This window comes from Oncorhynchus nerka, linkage group LG15 (assembly GCF_034236695.1).
Source record: "Oncorhynchus nerka isolate Pitt River linkage group LG15, Oner_Uvic_2.0, whole genome shotgun sequence".
NCBI classification, from domain to species: domain Eukaryota; kingdom Metazoa; phylum Chordata; class Actinopteri; order Salmoniformes; family Salmonidae; genus Oncorhynchus; species Oncorhynchus nerka.
The window spans coordinates 87,297,627-87,321,332 of record NC_088410.1 but is presented as its reverse complement, the minus strand read 5'-3'; the positions used below and the strand labels follow the sequence as shown (position 1 = coordinate 87,321,332).

The window sequence follows — 23,706 nt, the reverse complement described above, 5'->3', positions numbered from 1 at the left end:
CTCTTGAACATGGGGTGAGACATTGTTACTAATTTGTAAATAAAGCCAGTTTGTTATTTAGAATGATTTACTTCTGTTTTTAGAGGGAGAGAAACCAAAAACTACAGTCATATCATGGATCTCCCAGTTGAGACGGGCTCAGATATTGAACCAGCATCTGTAACAACACAGGCTGCACTGTCTTAGACCACTGTGCCACTAAGGCACTGTACAATGACTGGTCGGGAGTAGGCTCCAGTACAGAGACACCAAAAGCATAATCAGAGCTCTAACTCCCCCTTGCGCTGGCCTGGAGAAATGAAGTAGTGACGCAGGGTACTGTACTAAACCACAAATTACCTCTAAGTCCCGCAGCATAATCGCAAAACTTTTAGTGGAGCAACCACTGTATGTATGCGGATGACTCAATACTATGCATGTCAGCTACTACAGCGACTGAAATGACTGCAACACTTAACAAAGAGTTGCAGTAAGTTTCAGTGGGTGGCGGGGAATAAGTTACTCCTAAATATTTCTAAAACTAGGAGCATTGTATTTGGGACAAATCATTCACTAAACCGTAAACCTCAACTAAATCCTGTAATAAATAATGTGGAAATTGAGCAAGTTGAGGTGGCTAAACTGTCATGGTCAAAACATATTGATACAACAGTTGCTAAGATGGTGAGAAGTCTGTTTGTAATAAAGTGCTTCTCTACCTTCTTAACAGCACTGTCAACAAGGCAGGTCCTACAGGCCCTAGTTTTGTCGCACCTGGACTACTGTTCAGTCGTGTGGTCAAGGGAGGAAGAGATGCAAATCCAAACTAGAACATTTTGCCCCACAGGTGCCACAAAAAGGAACTTAGGAAAATTGCATTTGGCTCAGAACAGGGCAGCACAGCTGGCCCTGGGATGTACACAGAGATCTAACATTAATAATATGCATGCCAATCTCTCTTGGCTCAAAGTGGAGGAGAGCTTTTCTTCATCATTACTACTTGTATTTATGAGAGGTATTGGAATGTTGAATGCACCGAGCTGTCTGTTTGAACTACTGGCACACAGCTCGGACACCCTTGGGGCGGCAGGTAGCCTATTGGTTAGAGCGTTGGGCCAGTAACTGAAAGGTTGCTGGATTGAATCCCCGAGCTGACAAGGTAAAAATCTGTCGTTCTGCCCCTGAACAAGGCAGTTAACACACTGTTCCTAGGCCGTCATTGAAAATAAGAATTTGTTCTTAACTGACTTGCCTAGTTAAAATTTAAATTACCCCAAAAAACCTGCCACAAGGGATCTCTTCACAGTCCAGAACAGACTATGTGAGGTGCACAGTACTACATGGCAGGGTAGCCTAGTGGTTAGTGTTGGACTAGTAACCGGAAGGTTGCAAGTTCAAACCCCTGAGCTGACAAGGTACAAATCTGTTGTTCTGCCCCTGAACAGGAAGTTAACCCACTGTTCCTAGGCTGTCATTGAAAATAAGAATTTGTTCTTTAACTGACTTGCCTAGTTAAATAAAGGTCAAATAAAGAATATTCCACATCAAGTAACTGATGCAAGCAGTAGGATGTGATTTAAAAAAAGAGATAAAAATACACCTTATGGATCAGCGGGACTGTGAAGCCACACAGACATATACATACACATGGATTTTGTACTGTAGATATGTGGTGGTGGAGTAAGCATCTGAGGGTGAACAGTGTGTTGGGAAATCTGTGAATTTATTGTAATGTTTTTAAAATTGTATCAACTGCCTTAATTTTGCTGGACCCCAGGAAGAGTAACAGCACTCAGAGGGTGTTCTTTAATGGAAGCCTCTCCAACATAATCCATAATAAATAAAAATACAAATGGTCTATGGAAAGTACCACAGCTATCATGGTTTTCCATTACAGTGGGATCACTGGGTTACATATCAAATATCATGTCACCCTGGCTTCAGTACATTTCAATGGTTTCCCGCAAGCTATTATAATTGTCGCCTGACGTGACAGAATTTGATGAGATGTGTAACGGAGAAGAACAGCTGCATTTCTCAACGTGGACTGTCTGTGCCCATGGCCCAGGGACATCCCAATCCCATCACACAGTCGCTGGATCCAGTCCACTTGGCTGTGTTCTCTGTGTATGTATCTCCGTGCACACTTTTAAGGTGTCAGGTAGCCTAGCAGTTAGACTGTTGGGCCAGTAACTGAAAGGTTGCTGGTTTGAATACCTGAGCTGACAAGGTGAAAAACACAACCCTAATTTGGGAGGCGTAAGCCCAGGCAGTGTGAGAATGGGATGGTGGGTGAGACGTCTACAGCATTCATCCCAGTTCTATTGCTGGAAAACCGTTTGGTTCCACTCTCTCTGAAATACAAGGTAACAAACTAGCGAACAACTATGAACAAACTGCTGATGGGAAAAGTACATTACAGACAGCCCAAGGTTCATCTAGGGAGGAAGAGATGCAAATCCAAACTAGAACATTTTGCCCCACAAATGAATCGTCACACAAATGATGCCAAATATTTTATATTGGCATTATACTGCTGATTAACATTACTCACGTAATCACAAGCCGCATAACACAAGCGATGATGTCGTCATGTCAAAGCAAATGTTAAGTATGAGTTCATGTTTTTTTAAACTGTAGATTGCATAACCTGCTTCTGCAACGAGAGAGACAATACTCCTCCTACACACACACACACACACACCCTATTGTCAACTTTGCCAATGTGGACTGCAGAGGGTCCCATCCCATTCAGAGGGCTGCCAGGCAGGAGGGGAAGTGATCATGTGTCCCTTTGTCTCTGAGCACTCAGCGGGCACGTGGCTAAGGAGGGTGAGGAGCAGGCACTACCAGGATCTTTGTGTTGGCACCTCGTGGTGGCTGCTCCTGACACACGGCCTGGGCAGTGGGCATCTCCTCATCCATCCACATGTGCCCATTGCCCACTTAGCCCCACTCACCCCCGGCTCTGTGCTCGATTAATGACAGCACTCAGGCTCTTTCAACTTACCTCATGTCAGAGGTGTGTCCTATGAAGCAAGCTAGATCTACTCAGGGTTTTCTAAAGCTGACCATTTTCAGTTAGTTTCACATTCCAGCTCAGGCTACATCTGTACTACGATATTGCTTGTCCGCCTGCCGCTAACACTAGCAGGTTTGTAACTGCTCGTGCATGTCACACGTGGTTAGTGAATGCTGAACTTTTCATTGAGACAATGCTGAAACATCAATCCATGTGCAAGTCAATGCGAAAATTTTAATTTGTGCTGAAATCCTAATGAAAGTGAAGTTATCTTGTGAATTCAGCAGGCTATAGTGTGAAATAGGCTTTTAGAAAGTGTTGTCTGTATTTGATTACTAATCCTTAATGCTTTGGTGTTTTTATCACAACCATAAGCACTGTTTTTCCCACTCTTATCGATTGTATTGATTATACAGAAGTGTCACTGGCGTGAAGTTTAAAATGCGTAATGTGTAATGTAATATATTTTAACACAACTATTTTTAAACAAATAACATTTGATTAAAATGCACCATACCGGCTGTATTTCTGTATGGTTACTTTTACCCCCCAATTTCGTGGTATCCAATTGGTAGTTACATCTTGTCTCATCGCTGCAACTCCCGTACAGACTCGGGGAGAGGCAAAGGTTAAAAGCTGTGCGTCCTTCGAAACACAACATAACCAAGCCGCACTGCCCACTTAACCCGGAAAACCAGCTACACCAGTGTCAGAGGAAACACCATGCACCTGATAGGCTAATTGACATCATTTGAGTCAATTGGAGGTGTACCTGTGCATGTATTTCAAGGCCTACCGTCAAACTCAGTGCCTCTTTGCTTGACATCATGGGGAAATCAAAAGAAATCAGCCAAGACCTCAGAAAAACAATTGTAGACCTCCACAAGTCTGGTTTATCCTTGGGAGCAATTTCCAAATGCCTGAATGTACCCCGTATGAACACCATGGGACCACACAGCAGTCATATCTCTCAGGAAGGAGACGCGTTCTGTCTCCTAGAGATGAACGTACTTTGGTGCGAAAAGTGCATATCAATCCCAGAACAACAGCAAAGGACCTTGTGAAGATGCTGGAGGAAACAGGCACAACAGTATCTATATCCACAGTAAAACGAGTCCTATATTGACATAACCTGAAAGGCCGCACAGCATGGAAGAAGCCACTGCTCCAAAACCGCCATAAAAAAGCCAGACTACGGTTTTCAAATGCACATGGGGACAAATATCATACTTTTTGGAGAAATCTCCTCTGGCAGAACAGAACTGTTTGGCCATAATGACCATTGTTATGTTTGGAGGAAAAAGGGGGAGACTTGCACGCCGAAGAACACCATCCCAACTGTGAAGTACGGGAGTGGCAGCATCATGTTGTGGGGGTGCTTTGCTGCAGGAGGGACTGGTGCACTTCACAAAATAGATGGCATCATGAAAATTATGTGGATATATTGAAGCAACATCTCAAGACATCAGTCAGGAAGTTAAAGCTTGGTCACAAATGGGTCTTCCAAATGGACAATGACCCCAAGCACATTTTCAAAGTTGTGGCAAAATGGCTTAAGGACAACAAAGTCAAGGTATTGGAGTGGCCATCACAAAGCCCTGACCTCAATCCTATAGAAAATGTGTGGGAAGAACTGACAAAGCATGTGCGAGCGAGGAGGCCTAAAAAACGGACTCAGTTACTACAGCTCTGTCAGGAGGAATGGGCCAAAATTCAACCAACGTATTGTGGAAAGCTTGTGGAAGGCTACCTGAAACGTTTGACCCAAGTTAAACAATTTAAAGGCAATGCTACCAAATACTAATTGAGTGTATGTAAACTTCTGATCCACTGGGAATGTGATGAAATAAATAAAAGCTGAAATAAATCATTCTCTCTACTATTATTCTGACATTTCACATTCTTAAATTAAAGTGGTGATCCTAACTGACCCAAGACAGGGAATTTTTACTAGGATTAAATGTCAGGAGTTTAAATGTATTTGGCTAAGGTGTATGTAAACTTCAGACTTCAACTGTATGTAATGGGGAGTTGATTAAAAATAAACAATCAAAGGGCAAACAATGCACACAATGAAACAGTGAATGTGCAAGAATTGGCGGGAGACAGCCGAGTCATTCTGGAAAGCTGAGCGCATGCATTCTGGAGAGAGGCATGCCTATATCTTTGCCACCCCTCCCCCCCCTTCATCTTGTCTCAACATTTGTATTTATTATACTCCAGACACATTATCTTAACACATTTTAGATGCTTTTCACTGACAGCCACAACTCAATAATCAGCTAGTCCTATTGCCACGTGTACTGCCCAAATTGTGGGCTTCCCAAAGAGTCATACTGTAGTACAAGCTTGTGATTTGAAACAAAATAAGCTAATGATCCTCTGTACCTAAGTCATGCTTTCTGGTGAAGTATTTTGAATTACTTTATTTATTTCTGTATAGAAAGGAGTAAATGTATAATTTTGGTAAATGTATTTAAATGTACTTTAGGGGAAGCTTAGTTTATTAGCCCATTGGACGCACCACGTATTCAAAAGTAGGTTACATTCACTTGTTCGTCCAAAATAATTCCAGCTTTTCCAGCTTCCAGCCAACTTTAATTCAATTCACAAGTGGCTGAAACTGTCTCACCGGAGAAAGCATCCGAGCGAGCAAAACAGCGCCCCTCTGTCTTACAATGTGTAGCCAATGTATTTGAGGGGGATAGTATTTTTGGCCGGACAGCATCAGATAAATGGGCTACACATACTGAGCTAGAGAGTTCAACAAATCTAAATATATTTTACATTTGAGATTCTTCAAAGTAGCCACCCTTTGCCTTGATGACAATTTTTCTCTTAGCATTCTCTCAACCAGCTTCATGAGGTAATCACCTGGAATGCATTTCAATTAACAGGTGAGCATTGTTAAAAGTTCATTTGTGGAATTTCTTTCCTTTTTAATGCGTTTGAGCCAATTTGTTGTGTTGTGACAAGGCAGGGGTGGTATACAGAAGATATTTGGTAAATCCAAGACTGTAGATCGTATTATGGCAAGAACAGCTCAAATAAGCAAAGATAAATGAGAGTCCATTATTACTTAAGACATTAATGATAGTCAATCCGGAAAATTTCAAGAACTTTGAACGTTTCTGCAAGCGCAGTCGTAAAAACCATCAAGCGCTATGGTGAAACTGGGTCTCATGAGGACCACCACAGGAAAGTAAGACCCAGCATTACCTCTGCTGCAGAGGAGAAGTTCATTAGAGTTACCAGCCTCAGAAATTGCAGCCCAAATAAATGCTTCACAGAGTTCAAGTAACAGACACATGTCAACATCAACTGTTCAGAGGAGACTGTGTGAATCAGGCCTTCATGGTCAAATTGATGCTAAAAAACACCAATACTAAAGGACACCAATAAGAAGAAGAGACTTGCTTGGGCCAAGAAACACGAGCAATGGACAGCCAAGAAACACGAGCAATGGACATTAGACCGGTGGAAATCTGTCCTTTGGTCTGTGAGATTTTTGGTTCCAACCGCTGTTTCTTTGTGAGATGCAGATTAGGTGAACGGATGATCTCTGCATGTGTGGTTCCCACCATGAAGCATGGAGGTGGAGGTGTTATTGTGTGAGGGTGCTTTGCTGGTGACACTGTCAGTGATTTATTTAGAACTCAAAGCACACTTTACCAGCTTGGCTACCACAGCATTCTGCAGCGATACGGCATCCCATCTGGTTTGCGCTTAGTGGGACTATCATTTGTTTTTCAACAGGACAATGACCCAACATGCATCAGATGACCTGGTCTCCACAATCAACTGACCAAACCCAATTGAGGTGGTTTGGGATGAGTTGGACCGCAAAGTGAAGGAAAAGCAGTCAACAAGTGCTCAGCATATGTGGGAACTACGTGAAGACTGTTGGAAAGGTATTTCAGGTGAAGCTGGTTGAGAGAATGCCAAGAGTGTGCAATGCTGTCATCAGGGCAAAGGGTGGCTACTTTGAAGAATCTAAAATCTAAAATATATTTTGATTTGTTTAACATTTTTTTGGTTGCTACATGATTCCATATGTGTATAGTTTTGCTGTCTTCACTATTATTCTACAATGTAGAAAATTGTAAAAAATAAAGAAAAACCCTTGAATGAGTAGGTGTGTCCAAACTTTTGACTGGTACTGTATATTTTATTTGGAAGGGCAAGGAGGTGTGGTAATGTATACAACCTCCTCCGGGATCGGATATGGTACATAGTGTGGTACTGTATGCACATCCATGCCTCTGTTCCTCTCCCAGGGGCTGCAGCACCTGCAAGACAGCCAGGCAGGGGGCTGGTGCTGATTAAATGTTTGTTAACCTCCCATGTGGCTCTGTGTGGCACCAGAGCAGGTCAATACTGGCTGATTAACTATGTTGACTCTGGTGTAAAAATGGAAAGACACCTACGATTACTAATGGTGCCCACTCACCATAACTTCCCCCCTGATTCACAGGACGAAACTCAGGGATGCCTGGGGTGTATTCATTAGTGGACACTAGCAAACTGTAGCAAATATTTTGCAATGAAAACAAGCTAGTTCCGTTTCAGCCATTTTGCTTCCTTTTGGATCCTAGTGAATAGACTCCTGGTTTGTGTGTTTGTTTGGGTTGGGTGGGGCTACGGATGCCAGCTGTAGGTCAGTTGCCATGCTCTCAGGAGTAAGGAAACAAATAGCACAGGGCCACATACGGTACAGTGTAAATACAGCGTCATAACAACCTACGATAAATATACCAATATGGAAAGAAGTGTGCGTGTAAAGATGGAAGACGTCGTACCTGTGGACCCATCTCTGTAACGAGTACATTTACATTTGTGTTATTTAGCAGACACTCTTATCCAGAGCGACTTATGGGAGAAATTAGCATTAAGTGCCTTGCTCAAGGGCACATCAACACATTTTTCACAATTTTTCACCTGGAACCAAAATGGTTTGAATCTATATAGAACCATTTTGGGTTCCATGTAGAACCCTCTGTGGAAAGGGTTCTACGTGGAACCCAAAATGGTTCTACTTGGAACCAAAAGGGTTCTACCTGGAACCAACACAGGTTCTTCAAAGGGTTCTCCTATGTGGACAGCCGAATAACCCTTTTAGGTACACTGTACCCTTTTGGTTCCAAGTAGAACCGTTTTGGGTTCCACGTAGAACCCTTTCAATAGAGGATTCTACATGGAACCCAAAATGGTTCTACCTGGAACCAAAATGGTTCTACCTGGAACCAAAACGTGTTCTCCTAAGGGGACAGCTGAAGAACCCTTTTGGAACCCTTTTCTCTAACTCTCTAAATGCGACTGAGTGTCCCTCATTTTATCTGATCCCGAACTGACCATCTCATATTTTCCAAAAAGTGTGGCCTGCCAGTGACCTATATCACCATTCACCACCCAGGGCCATGGATATATAAAGGCCTAAATGTACCAGTGTTTGAATACACACAGCAACATCTATATCTAGCCTTCTGCTGGCTTATCTGCTCTTTAATAACATTTGATAGATGAACTCCTGGATCTATCTGCTTGATCCAATTCTTGCCAGGCAAGCCCTGCAGTCTACCAAGTTGGGCTGTCCCCGACTAAAAATCTTGGTTGACTAAGAGTCGTCTGTTCTTTCGACCAACCGATTGGTCGAAGATTTTAAACTTGTATTTTTCCATATATCGACACATCCTATGTGTTTTAATCAAATAAACTATATTCACTGAACTTGTCTGATGCTTTAAGCACACTGTTTGATTAAATAATGAAGACACACAAATTACTAGAGGGAGTCCGACCAGCAATTGATTTGATTGCGCCGGGCCAGGCTCAGACTTGCTGCACTGTGTTAAAAAAAAAAAACTGTGAGTGACTGTGTGACTAGCACCCTTTGTCTCTCTCTCCTTCCTGCTTGCCACTTTAATAATGGGAATTGATGGGAAATGATGTAAATATATCACTAGCCACTTTAAACAATGCTACCTTATATAATGTTACTTACCCTACATTATTCATCTCATATGCATACGTATATACTGTACCCTATATCATCGACTGCATCCTTATGTAATACATGTATCACTAGCCACTTTAACTATGCCACTTTGTTTACATACTCATCTCATATGTATATACTGTACTCGATACCATCTACTGTATCTTGCCTATGCTGCTCTGTACCATCACTCATTCATATATCCTTATGTACATATTCTTTATCCCCTTACACTGTGTATAAGACAGTAGTTTTGGAATTGTTAGTTAGATTACTTGTTGGTTATTACTGCATTGTCGGAACTAGAAGCACAAGCATTTCGCTACACTCGCATTAACATCTGCTAACCATGTGTATGTGACAAATAAAATTTGATTTGATTTGCTGCAGCGATGTCACAGAACATCAAAGTGTTTATCGCGCTGTCCGTGTTGCTGACGCTGCAACATAATTACAGCCATTTCTGACTGAAAAGTAATGTTACCGAAATCCCTAGTTTTTAGGAAAAGCATTCCCTATTCCCTCAACCCTTGCTTTCTTTACGTAACACATGTATGTATCTTATCGGCAGACTCAATAGCCTTGGTGTCACGCCCTGACCTTAGAGAGCTTTTTATGTCTCTATTTTGGTTTGGTCAGGGTGTGATTTGGGGTGGGCATTCTATGTTCTCTTTTCTATGTTTTGTATTTCTTTGTTTTGGCCGGGTATGGTTCTCAATCAGGGACAGCTGACTATCGTTGTCTCTGATTGGGAACCATACTTAGGTAGCTTTTTTCCACCTGTGTTTTGTGGGTAGTTGTTTTCTGTTTAGTGTTCTGCACCTGACAGGACTGTTTTGGTTTGGTTTTGCACTTTGTTATTTTTGTTTCAGTGTTCAGTTTAATAAAAGTCATGAACACTTACCACGCTGCACTTTGGTCCGATTCTTCCTCATCAGACGACGACGACCATTGCACTTGGTTTCTCAAATGATTGCCTCGCCTGGTTCACCAACTACTTCTCAGATAGAGTTCAGTGTGTCAAATCGGTGGGCTTGTTGTCCGGACCTCTGGCAGTCTCTATGGGGGTGCCACAGGGTTCAATTCTTGGGCCGACTATTTTCTCTGTATATACAGTTGAAGTCTGTAGTTTATATACGCCTTAGCCAAATACATTTAAACTCAGTTTTTCACAATTCCTGACATTTAATCCTCGTAAAGATTCCCTGTCTTATGTCAGTTAGGTTCCCCACTTTTATTTTATGAATGTGAAATGTCCGAATAATAGTAGAGTGATTTATTTCAGCTTTTATTTCTTTCGTCACATTCCCAGTGGATCTGAAGCGAGGTCAGTACAGGTGCATCAAAGCAGGGACCGAGAGACTGAAAAACAGCTTCTGTCTCAAGGCCATCAGACTGTTAAACAGCCACCACTAACATTAACTAACATTAACATCTGTAAAAGTTTGTGAGTGCTTTTGGTGACAAGCCGAATGTCTTCAGCCTCCTGAGGTTGAAGAGGCACTGCTTCTCCTTCTTCACCACGCTGTCTGTGTGGGTGGACCAATTCAGTTTGTCCGTGATGTGTACGCCGAGGAACTTAACTTACTACCCTCTCCACTACTGGCCCGTCGATGTGGATAGGGGGGGGTGCTCCCTCTACTGTTTCCTGAAGTCCACGATCATCTCCTTTGTTTTGTTGAGGCCCTCACCTCCTCCCTGTAGGTCATCTCGTCGTTGTTGGTAATCAAGCCTACCACTGTAGTGTCGTCATCCAGAAGGCGAGGTCAATACAGGTGCATCAAAGCAGGAACCAAGAGACTGAAAAATCAGCTTCTATCTCAAAGCCATCAGACTGTTAAACAGCCACCACTAACATTGAGTGGCTGCTGCCAACATACTGACTCAACTCCAGCCACTTTAATATTGGAAAAAATGATGGAAAAAATGTATCACTAGCCACTTTAAACAATGCCACTTAATATAATGTTTACATACCCTACATTACTCATCTTAAATGTATATTGTCAGGATTTGGCCAGGGTTGTTCCGGTTTTTGGTCACTAGATGCCCCCATTGTGCCTTTTGACCTTTTGTTTTCCCTTGATCCCCATTATTATTTGCACCTGTGCCTCGTTTCCCCTGATTGTATTTAAACCCTTTGTTTTCCTCAGTCCTTTGCTCTGTGTTTGTATGTTAGCACCCAGCCCTAGTATTCTGTTAACATTTACATTACATTTAAGTCATTTAGCAGACGCTCTTATCCAGAGCGACTTACAAATTGGTGCATTCACCTTATGACCTCAGTTAACTCTTGTTGATCCCGGTGGATGCTCTTGTGGAATTCTGTTTTTTGTTCTTGTTTATTTATTTTTTGAGTATCTTTTGAGGCTTTTTGTGCTATACCTACCACCTTGTGGATTTACCTTTTTTGTCTTGGAGGATTACCTTTGTTCTTGTGGAATTCCTTTTGAGGTTGTGGAGTTACATGTGTTCCTGAAGGACTTCACTTTTTACTACATTAAATACACCGTCTCAAGTACTGCTGTGTCTGCCTCATCTTCTGGGTCCTGCCGACTATTCGTGGCTCAGTTGGTTAAGTGACTGTTTCTCACTCCGGAGACCCGGGTTCGTAACCGGGTCCTGACAGAAACACAGAGCCAAAAATGAACCCAGAGGCAGCCAGTTCCCAGGACCTTGTTGCCATGCTGTCCCACCACCAGGAGACTGTCCAACGCCACGAAGCCGCCCTGGTTCAGCAAGAGGCCTTAATGGCTAGACATTCTCATCTTCTGTCGGAGATGCTGACTTCCATAAAGCAGATATCTGATCGACTTACCTCGGCAACAGTTCCCGTCCCAGTACCTCAGATTCACGTACCCATGGCAGTTAACCCTCTGGCTGAACCTCGTCTTCCACCTCCCCAACGGTTCTCAGGTGATCCAAGTGCTTGTAAAGGGTTTCTCACCCAATGTTCTCTCTCCTTCGAGCTGCAACCCTCGTCGTTCCCCACCGACCGGTCTAAGATCGCATATATCATCACCCTGCTGTCGGAAAAACCCCTGGCCTGGGCTACTGCTGTGTGGGATGCCCATAGTTCCTGCTGTGCCAGCTACTCTGCCTTTGTTGAGGAATTCAAACGAGTGTTTCAAGGCCCAAGCAGTGGTCCTGACTCAGCCAAACAGCTCCTGACTCTCCACCAAGGTCGGCGCAGCGTGACGGACTATGCCATCCAGTTCCGCACGGTGGCAGCAGCGAGTGGTTGGAACAACGAGGCGCTCACTGTGTGCTTTCTGAAAGGCCTTTCCGACACTATCCAAGATGAACTGGCCACTCGGGAACCACCGGACAATCTCGAGTCCCTGATCAAGTTGGCCTCACGCATTGACCAGCGTCTGAGAGAGAGAGAACTCAACCGTAGACCTCTAGCCCCTATCAGTCCCAGCTCCGAGTCCCCACCTTTATCCTCGCTGGCTCCACCGGAACCCATGCAGATTGGACGCATCTCCCAGGCTGAGAGAGACCGCCGGATGAGGGAGCGACGCTGTCTATATTGCGGCAAACCGGGCCATTTCCGTTCCACGTGTCCCGGGCTCCAGGGAAACGCTCTGTCCCGTACAGACCGGGGGAACTGTAACGGGAAAGATAACCTCCTCCCATCCGTCCAACTCCCGTCTGCTCATTCCAGTCACCCTTTCCTGGGACAACCACAAGCTTCACCTTCAAGCCTTGGTAGACTCTGGAGCCGCAGGTAACTTCATGGATGGTGTCTGGGCGAAGGAGAATGGCGTTCCCTTTGAACCTCTAAGTGACCCCATGAGGGTTACTACATTGGATGGAAGCCCTTTGGGATCTGGACTTGTCACTCATGTCACTACCTCCTTGCGACTTTCAGTTTCACAACACAAGGAATTGATGAACTTTCATTTGATCTCCTGTTCCGAGTTCCCTCTCGTCCTTGGATACCCCTGGCTTCACAGCCATAACCCTCACATCGACTGGTCTGTGGGCACTATCAAGCAGTGGGGTCCTACGTGCCAAGCTACATGTATTTTCCCGAATTCCCGAGTTCTACTCCCGAGTCTTTAGAATCCATCGACCTGACCCGAGTTCCCGAGTGTTACCATGACCTCAAACTGGTATTTAGCAAACAGAGGGCCACCATGCTACCACCCCATAGACCTTATGATTGCCCCATCGAACTGTTTCCGGGCACTTGCCCCCCCAGGGGTCGGATCTTTTCCCTATCTCCACCCGAACGAGCTGCTATGGATACCTACATCAAGGACGCTCTGGAAGCAGGCCTCATGCGTCCATCCACCTCCCCGGCGGGAGCAGGGTTTTTCTTTGTGGCCAAGAAAGACGGTGGATTACGTCCTTGCATCGACTACCGGGACTCAATGCCATAACCGTCCGTAACCGTTACCCGCTACCCCTTATGGCCACAGCCTTCGAGCTGCTCCAGGAAGCAGTTGTTTTCACTAAGCTTGACCTGCGGAACGCATACCATCTTGTGCGGATCAGACCTGGTGACGAGTGGAAGACCGCGTTCAACACGCCTACTGGTCACTATGAATACTTGGTGATGCCCTTCGGCCTGACCAACGCCCCAGCGGTGTTCCAAGCGCTCATAAACGATGTGCTTAGGGATATGCTTAACATATTTGTGTTTGTTTACTTGGATGACATCCTCATCTTTTCGAGCTCTCTTCAAGAACACACAAAGCATGTCAGACAAGTACTCAAACGCCTCCTAGACAGCCATCTGTACGTTAAGCCGGAAAAATGTGAATTCCATTCATCCCGAGTACAATTCTGGGATTTGTAGTGGAACCCGGTCGAGTCCAAATGAACCCCAGGAAGGTAGGGGCGGTAGCGGATTGGCCCACCCCCAAATCCGTTAAGGAAGTTCAGCGTTTCCTGGGCTTCACAAACTTTTACCGCAAGTTCATCAAGAACTTCAGCTTGGTGGCAGCCCTCTCTCAGCTTTAACCAAGGGTGGCAATGCAAGGTTTTTGTGGGGAAGAGAAGCTGAGACGGCCTTCCAAGGACTCAAGCAGCGCGTCCTCTGCTCCCATCCTGATACTACCGACTACTGATGAACCGTTTGTGGTGGAGGTAGACGCCTCAGAGGTTGGTGTTGGAGCTGTCCTGTCTCAGAGGGGTGAAGACAAGAAGCTTCATCCGTGTGCTTTCTTCTCACCGGCTTACCCCGGCTGAGAGGAACTACGATGTGGGGGATCGTGAACTCCTAGCGGTTAAGATGGCATTGAAGGAATGGAGACACTGGCTCGAGGGGGCTTCTCACCCGTTTCAAGTGCTTACGGACCACAAAAATCTGGAGTATATCCAGCAGGCGAAGCGGTTGAACTCTAGACAAGCTAGATGGTCTCTTTTCTTCAATCGATTCCAGTTTATCCTCACCTATCGGCCCGGGTCGAAGAATCTCAAACCGGATGCCCTGTCCCGAGTCTACGCTCCTGCCATTCGAGATGACACGGACATGCCTGTCCTTCCTGCTGCTAAGATCGTGGCTCCGATTTCGTGGCAAGTTGAGGATACCGTGAGACGAGCTCAAGCTATCGAACCGGACCCGAAAGGGGGTCCTGCCAATCGGTTGTTTGTCCCCAAGGCAGTGAGGACTCAGGTCCTTCTGTGGGGGCACTCCTCTCGCCTCACCTGTCACCCGGGCGTAGGTCGCACCTTGGAGTTCATCCAGCGTAAGTTCTGGTGGCCTACCATAAGAGAAGACGTTGCCTCTTTCGTCAATGCCTGCCCCGTGTGCTGCCAGGGCAAATCTTCTCACCTCCGCCCTCAAGGACTCCTTCACCCTTTACCTATTCCCCACAGACCCTGGTCCCATATCTCGTTGGACTTTATTACTGGCCTTCCTCCATCCCATGGCAATACTACTATCCTAGTCATAATCGACAGGTTTTCAAAGGCGGCCAGGTTCGTCCCTCTGACTAAGTTACCTTCTGCCAAGGAGACGGCTGAGTTGGTAATTAATCATGTGTTCCGAGTCTTCGGCATTCCTCAAGATATGGTTTCTGACAGAGGTCCCCAGTTCGCCTCAAGGTTTTGGAAGGCCTTCTGCCAACTCATGGGTACTTCTGCCAGTCTATCTTCAGGGTACCATCCGGAGTCCAACGGCCAAACAGAGAGGATGAATCAAGAGCTGGAAGCCACCCTCCGATGTATGACTCGTAACAACCCGTCCACATGGTCGTCCTTCATTGTTTGGGCCGAATACGCGCACAAAACCTTGCGCTCCTCCTCCACTGGTATGTCCCCGCACGAGTGTCAGTTTGGCTATGCCCCTCCATTGTTCCCGGACCAGGAGGCAGAAGTCAGAGTGCCTTCAGCCTTGAAGTTCGTCAGACGCTGTCGGCTTATGTGGAGGAAGACCCGTCTTAATCTTATGCGTTCCTCACAGAGGTACCAACAACAAGCCAACAGACGTCGCCGTCCCGGGCCTACCCTGCGCCCGGCCAGAGAGTCTGGCTCTCCACAAGAGACTTACCACTACGGGTGGAGTCTCGCAAGCTGTCCCAAAAATACATCGGTCCCTTTAAGGTTGCCAGGAGAGTTAACCCAGTTTCTTATCGCCTACACTTACCCAGATCCCTTAAGATTAATCCCACATTTCACATTTCCTTATTAAAACCTGTTGTTTTTCTCCCTTGTCCCGGCAGACAGACCTCCCCTCCGCCTCGTGTCATTGGAGGCCAGCCGGCTTATACCGTCCATCGGATACTGGATTCCCGCCGGGTGCAGCGGTCCTGGCAGTATCTGGTGGACTGGGAAGGCTACGGTCCCGAGGAGCGCTCCTGGGTTCCTGCCAAAGACATACTGGACCCTGACCTCATTCGTCAGTTCAGGGCTCTCCACCCTGAGAGAGCTGGTAGGAACGTCAGGAGCCGTTCCTAGGGGAGGGATTCTGTCAGGATTTGGCCAGGGTTGTTCCGGTTTTTGGTCACTAGATGCCCCCATTGTGCCTTTTGACCTTTTGTTTTCCCTTGATCCCCATTATTATTTGCACCTGTGCCTCGTTTCCCCTGATTGTATTTAAACCCTTTGTTTTCCTCAGTCCTTTGCTCTGTGTTTGTATGTTAGCACCCAGCCCTAGTATTCTGTTAACTCTTGTTGATCCCGGTGGATGCTCTTGTGGAATTCTGTTTTTTGTTCTTGTTTATTTATTTTTTGAGTATCTTTTGAGGCTTTTTGTGCTATACCTACCACCTTGTGGATTTACCTTTTTTGTCTTGGAGGATTACCTTTGTTCTTGTGGAATTCCTTTTGAGGTTGTGGAGTTACATGTGTTCCTGAAGGACTTCACTTTTTACTACATTAAATACACCGTCTCAAGTACTGCTGTGTCTGCCTCATCTTCTGGGTTCTGCCGACTATTCGTGGCTCAGTTGGTTAAGTGACTGTTTCTCACTCCGGAGACCCGGGTTCGTAACCGGGTCCTGACATATATACTGTACTCTATACCATCTACTGCATCTTGCCATCTTTATGTAATACATGTATCACTAGCCACTTTAAACTATGCCACTTTTATATGTTTACATACCCTACATCACTCATCTCATATATATATATATATATACTGTACTCAATACCATCTACTGCATCTTGCCTATGCCGTTCTGTACCATCACTCATATCTTTATGTACATATTCTTCATCCCTTTACACTTGTGTGTATAAGGTAGTTGTTGTGAAACTGTTAGGTTAGATTACTCGTTGGTTATTACTACATTGTCAGAACTAGAAGCACAAGCATTTCGCTACATTCTCATTAACATCAGCTAACCATGTGTATGTGACAAATAAGATTTGATTTGAACTTGGGTCAAACGTTTCAGGTAGCCTTCCACAAGCTTCTCACAATAAGTTGGGTGAATTTTGGCCCATTCCTCCTGACAGAGCTGGTGTAACTGAGTCAGGTTTCTAGGCCACCTTGCTCGCACACACACTTTTTTAGTTCTGCCCACAAATTTTCAATAGGATTGAGGTCATTTTGCCACAACTTTGGAAGTATGCTTGTGTTCATTGTCCATTTTGAAGACCCATTTGCGACCAAGCTTTAAGTTGACTGATGTCTTGAGATGTTGCTTCACTATATCCGCATAATTTTTCTCATGATGCCATCTATTTTGTGAAGTGCACCAGTCACTCCTGCAGCAAAGCACCCCCACAACATGATGCTGCCACCCCATGCTTCACGGTTGGGTTGGTGTTCTTTGGCTTGCAAGTCTCCCCCTTTTTCCTCCAATTATAACGATGGACATTATGGCCAAACAGTTCTATTTTTGTTTTATCAGACCAGAGGACATTTCTCCAAAAAGTACGAACTTTGTCCCCATGTGCATTTGAAGACCATAGTCTGGCTTTTTTATGGCGGTTTTGGAGCATTGGCTTCTTCCATGCTGAGCGACCTTTCAGGTTATGTCGATATAGGACTCATTTTACTGTGGATATAAATACTTTTGTACCTGTTTCCTCCAGCATATTCACAAGGTTCTTTGCTATGTTGTTCTGGGATTGATTTGCACTTTTCGCATCAAGGTGCGTTCATCTCTATGAGACAGAACACATCTCCTTCCTGAGTGGTATGACGCCTGCGTGGACCCATGGTGTTTATACTTGCATAATATTGTTTGTACAGATGAACGTGGTACTTTCAGGCGTTTGGAAATTGCTCCCAAGGATGAACCAGACTTGTGGAGGTCTACAATTTTTTTTCTGAGGTCTTGGCTGATTTCTTTTGATTTTCCCATGATGTCAAGCAAAGAGGCACTGAGTTTGAAGGTAGGCCTTGAAATACATCCACAGGTACACCTCCAATTGACTCAAATTATGTCAATTTGTCGCGTCCAGTTCCTTTTTTATGTATCTCTTTTGGTTTGGCCAGGGCGTGAGTTGGGGTGGGCATTCTATGTTTTGTATGTCTGTGTTTGGCCTAGTATGGTTCCAATCAGAGACAGCTGTCTATCGTTGTCTCTGATTGAGAACCATACTTAGGTAGCCTGTTCCCACCTGTGTTTGTGGGTAGTTGTTTTCTGTCTCTGTACCAGGTAGAACTGTTTCGTGTTGGTCTATTTTTTGGTTATTTTGCCTTAGTGTTCTGAGTTAAAATAAATATTAACATGGACACTTACCACGCTGCGTTTTGGTCCGATCTTGACTACTCTTCATCAGACGAAGGATAATTGTGTAACGATCCTCTATCAGAAGCTTCTAAATCCATAACATCCTTTTCTTGAATTTTCCAAGATGTTTAAAGGCACAGTCAACTTTGTGTATGTAAACCTCTGACCCACTGGAATTGTGATACAGTGAATTATAAGTGAAATAATCTGTCTTTAAATAATTGTTAGAAAAATGACTTGTGTCATGCACAAAGTAGATGTCCTAACCGACTTGCCAAAGCTATAGTTTGTTAAAACCTCTTGATGCATCCATCCTGTTAGCGGGATCATTTTCGTCAACATCCGCTGATTTGTAGAGCTCCAAATTCAAATTAAATTACTAAAAATATTTAATTTTCATGAAATCACAAGTGCAATATAGCAAAACACAGTTTAGCTTGTTGTTAATCCACCTGGCGTGTCAGATTTCAGTAAAGATTTTTGGCGAAAGCATACCAAGCGTTTATGTAAGGACATATCTCTCAGTAGATAAAATATTACAAACAGCTAGCAGCCAAGTAGATTGGTCACGAAAGTCAGAAAAGCAATAAAATGAATCGCTTACCTTTGATGATATTCGGATGTTTGCACTCACAAGACTTCCAGTTCCACAATAAATGTTCCTTTTGTTCCATAAAGATTATTTTTATATCCAAAATACCTCCATTTGGTTATGTTCAGAAATCCACAGGCTCGAGTGGTCACGACATCGCAGACACAAATTCCAAATAGTGTCCGTAATGTTCGTAGAAACATGTCAAACGTTTTTTATAATCAATCCTCAGGTTGTTTTTACAATATATGATCGATAATATCTCAACCGGGATTGTAGCTTCTTCAATAGGAGAGAGAGAGAAATGTCTGCTCCAAGCTGTTGCGCATGCAAAACGCTGCTGGCACCCAGCCATGCAATGTGATGTGATCTTTCTCTCTCATTTTTCAAAATTTGACGTACTGCCAAATTCTTTAATATGATGTTGAATGCGTATTATGGTTGTGAAATTAACAATTAATTATCTGGCAACAACTCTGGTGGACATTCCTGCAGTCAGCATGTCAATTGCATGTTCTCTCAAAACTTGAGACATCTGTAGTATTGTGTTGTTTGACTAAACTGCACATTTTAGAGTGGCCTTTTATTGTCCCCACCACAACGTACACCTGTATAATGATCCTGCTGTTTAATCAGCTTCTTGATATGCCACACCTGTCCGGTGGATGTATTATCTTGGCAAAGAATAAATGCTCACTAACAGGGATGTAAAGAAATGTGTGCACAACATTTTTAAGAAATAAGCTTTCTGTGCGTATGGAACATTTCTGGGATCTTTTGTTTTAGCTCATGGAACAAGAACAAAACTTTACATGTTGCGTTTATATTTTTATTCAGTATATATTAGCTAACCTAGTGGGCATCCATGGCGGGTGTCTTTAAGAACCCTTTACTAGTGGCTTTGACATCTTTCAGTGGGTACATACATGGGCGCCTTTCAGAACCCCTTTTGAACCCCTTTTTGTTTTGGTTGTTAAAGTGATTTTCTTTGTTAGTTCCCTTTGTTGTGATCAACATTTTCTTTTTGTCTTGTGGGAATGTAACACAAGTGAACAGCAAACCTGGTTTAAAAAAAACAAGTTTAAACACCTCCACGGTGTTGTATAATGTACACGGTGTCACTTTTCCCCTATCCCTGGCAAACACAGCTGATTTAAACTAATTGCTATCTAAATTGAAGATTATGATTACTTGATTATTGTTGTTAGGTGGGTTAGCTGGGGCAAAAGTGTGACACCAATCAGGCCCCTTGAGGACTGGAGTTGCCCAGGCCTGTGATAGATGCACACACACACACACTACATGTTCATGTTTTTACATGTATGTAAATTGTTATTCGTTATGTGTAAAACTAGCATTGGCTAATGGGGATCCTAATAAATCAAGTTAGAGTAGCTAGCTTGTCTAACTATCTTAGCTGGTATGCCTGTTGACAAGGTTGATAGACTTTTAAAAAGCAAGTAATAACTAAACGTACTGAACAAGATTCACATTCCTTTCAATCTTTCACCCAGATTTTAGAAGAGATGCAGAAAAGTTTTTTGTTTCTTAAAAAAAATCACCACCAGACAGCTCAAGAATTATGCTTAGATGTGCAGAAGAATATACACATTTTTTCTTTTAAATGTTACCTTTATTTTACTAGGCAAGTCAGTTAAGAACAAATTCTTATTTTCAATGATTTTCAATGATTAGTGATTATGGCTCTAGATTGCTCTAGATTGCAGGAAAAAAGCTGTTTGAGGTGTTCGAAAACTGCTAATTGCTCCAACTTCCGGACAGAGGGCCCAGCCCCCCCTCTGGACCACCCCCCAGCCATCCTCACATCCCCTGAGATTTTTGGGGTGCATGACTTCCCTGATCACATATTGTAATTTTACTGTTGAAACTGGAGTGGTGGTTGATTGATTAACAGCTGTGTGGTGAGCTGCGACTAAAGAGACTCTGGCAGGCAGGGGGACACTTGTTGTGGTGACACAATGGGGCTGCTGTCTGCTGTCTTCACCCGGGAAGCTGCTCCCATCACAACAACACTGCCCATTGTCTGTCTGTGGAACTGACCCCTTGTGAGCCTCTGAGATCACAGAAGAAATTGGAAATGAGGTGAATCGTTGTCACTGAGGGCATGCAACCTGGTGGGGAGTAACTATACCATCACTGCAGAAAGGTTAACACCCGCACATACATTATTACTCTGCAGGTTTAGTGTGTTGATGTAACGGATGTGAAACGCTAGCTTAGTTAGCGGTGGTTCGCGCTAAATAGCGTTTCAATCGGTGACGTCACTTGCTCTGAGGCCTTGAAGTAGTGGTTCCCCTTGCTCTGCAAGGGCCACGGCTTTTCTGGAGCGATGGGTAACGATGCTTCGTGGGTGTCAGTTGTTGATGTGTGCAGAGGGTCCCTGGTTCGCGCCCGGGTATGGGCGAGGGGACGGTCTAAAGTTATACTGTTACATTGACCTTTCAGACAGAGATCGTATATCATAGTCGTCTCCATCTCCTTACCCTCCAACTCAACCTCTCATCTTTACCTTCAGACCATGGTCAAAACCCAAAACATTTACAGTTACATGACCAGCTATGTTAGCTTAAGGATTTATCTATACTGAACAAAAATATAAACGCAACATGTAAAGTCTTGGTCCCATGTTTCAAGCAGAAATAAAAGATCCCAGAAATATTCCATATGCACAAAAAGATGATTTCTCTCAAATTTGGTGCACAAATTTGTTTACATCCCTGTTAGTGAGCATTTCTCCTCTGCCAATATAATCCATCCACTGAACAGGTGTGGCATATCAAGAAGCTGATTATACAGCATGATCATTACACAGGTCACCTTGTGCTGGGGACAATAAAAGGCCATTCTAAAATGTGCCGTTTTGCCACACAACACAATGCCACAGATGTCTCAAGTTTTAAGGGGGCGTGTAATTGGTATGCTGACTGCAAGAATGTGCACCAGAGCTTTTGCCAAAGAATTGAATGTGAATTTCTCTACCATAAGCTGCCTTCAACGTCGTTTTAGAGAATTTGACAGTATGCCCAACCGGGCTCACAATCACAGACCACGTGTGACCACGCCAGCCCAGAACCTCCACATCCGGCTTCTTCACCAGCGGGATCATCTGAGACCAGCCACCTGGACAGCTGATGAAACTGAGGTGTATTTCTGTCTGTAATAAAGCCCTTTTGTGGAGAAAAACTCATTCTGATTGTCTGTGCCTGGCTCTCCAGTGTGTTGGCCTGGCTCCCAAGTGGGTGGGCCTATGCCCTCCCAGGCCCACCTATGGCTGCGCCCCCACTCAGTCGTGTGAAATCCATAGATTAGGGCCTAATAAATGTAATTAAAATTGTTGACATTTTTGCAAGTTGCGTTTATATTTTTGTTCTGTATAGTTCCATTCACGTCACTATCCAGCTAGCACATTTGGTTCCTTGGAAGTTGTGCAAACTTACGTTTTTGGTTTCACATTGGTTGTGGGTACGAAGCCATACGTTTCCTGGCCAGAAAACGGAGCGTTTTTTAAACATACTGAGAACGTTAGGGAACATTTTGCCTGTACTGGGAACATTTATATTTAGGTTGCAGGGAGCTTCTGATAATGCTTTAATATGTTTCCTGGAATATCTTCCTGGAAGGATTTATTAAGGCTCTGAGAATGGAAATTATAGGTTATTTGGAGTGTTTTAATAACTTCCTTAAAACTTTCACTGAATGTTTCAATAATAATTTTAATTACACCGTTAGCTTATTCTGGGTAAACTTGTTAAAGCACAGGTGGAAATGTTTTCATTAAGCATGCCAACGCAATAATTTTTGTGAGTTTGTGAGATTTGAACTAGTGAAACTGGTTTCCTTGTCCTCATCCATTGAATTAGTCCACTGCGCCACAAGGCTGAAGCCAGCATGCCATGTTTTTTTACACACACAAAGCTGTTTATTTTAGCCTATTCAGACAGACCCCATTTTAAAGGAAACAAGCACTCATTGAGATCAGGTGTAACCAACACACCTACACACACTTAACAAGATGTAGTGTAGAGAGAATTTTGTTGATGCTGAGTGTCACACCCTGATCTGTTTCACCTGTCTTTGTGCTTGTCTCCACTCCCCCTCCAGGTGTCGCCCATCTTCCTCTTTATCCCCATTGTATTTATACCCGTGTTCTCTGCTTGTCTGTTGCCAGTTTGTCTTGTCAGGTCTGAGCAGTCTGGTCTAAGCAGTCTGGTCTGAGCAGTCTGGTCTGAGCAGTCTGTCCTGAGCAGTCTGTCCTGAGCAGTCTGTCCTGAGCAGTCTGTCCTGAGCAGTCTGTCCTGAGCAGTCTGTCCGAGTCCTGCGCCTGCCTGACTGACTCTGAGCTGTTTACGAACCTCTGCCGGTCCTGAGCCTGCCTGCTGTTCTGTACCTTATTCACTCTGCCCTGGATTATGGACCTTTGACCTGACTTTTGCCTGCCCTGTTTGGGTCAATACACATCTGTGACTCTAGCTGTCTGCACCTGTGTCTTATCCTGAGTTCTGATACTGAGAACAGAATGTATATGTTTTTAAATAACATTCTTAGACGTTACAAAAGTTTTCTTGTGGTTTTTATGGAAAGTTTAATTAATGTTCTTGTAACAATTTGAGAACATGACTAAATAGAACCACGAGGAAACATGTAAGAAATGTTATGCTGAAGTAATGAAATTCCAACATGGTATGTGCTACTTGGGTAGGTTATGTGTGGCTGGTGTAGTTTGTGTACATAGGCTAGGCGTGGGAGGAAAGTGTCTGTGTGACAACATTACGTGGGACCTGAACTGAGGGTTAAGTTGAACCACCTCCGTTCTCAGCTCTGAGAAGCTGGCAGGCCTTGTGACATCACTGAGTGGAACACCATGAGCAAACAGTGTAATGATGATGTGACATTGGCTCAAACACAAACTTTGACCCCATGCTTTGGACCTATTTGCATTACTTGGTATTGTAGTTGC

The 23,706-nt window shown here is 44.1% G+C and overlaps 1 protein-coding gene across 2 annotated transcripts in view; it reads left to right on the top strand.

Moving 5' to 3' along the window:
- Positions 1-23,706, top strand: part of slc38a3b (solute carrier family 38 member 3b) — a 70,302-nt gene that overhangs the window by 5,697 nt on the left and 40,899 nt on the right. The gene's annotated exons all lie outside the window — the stretch shown is intronic.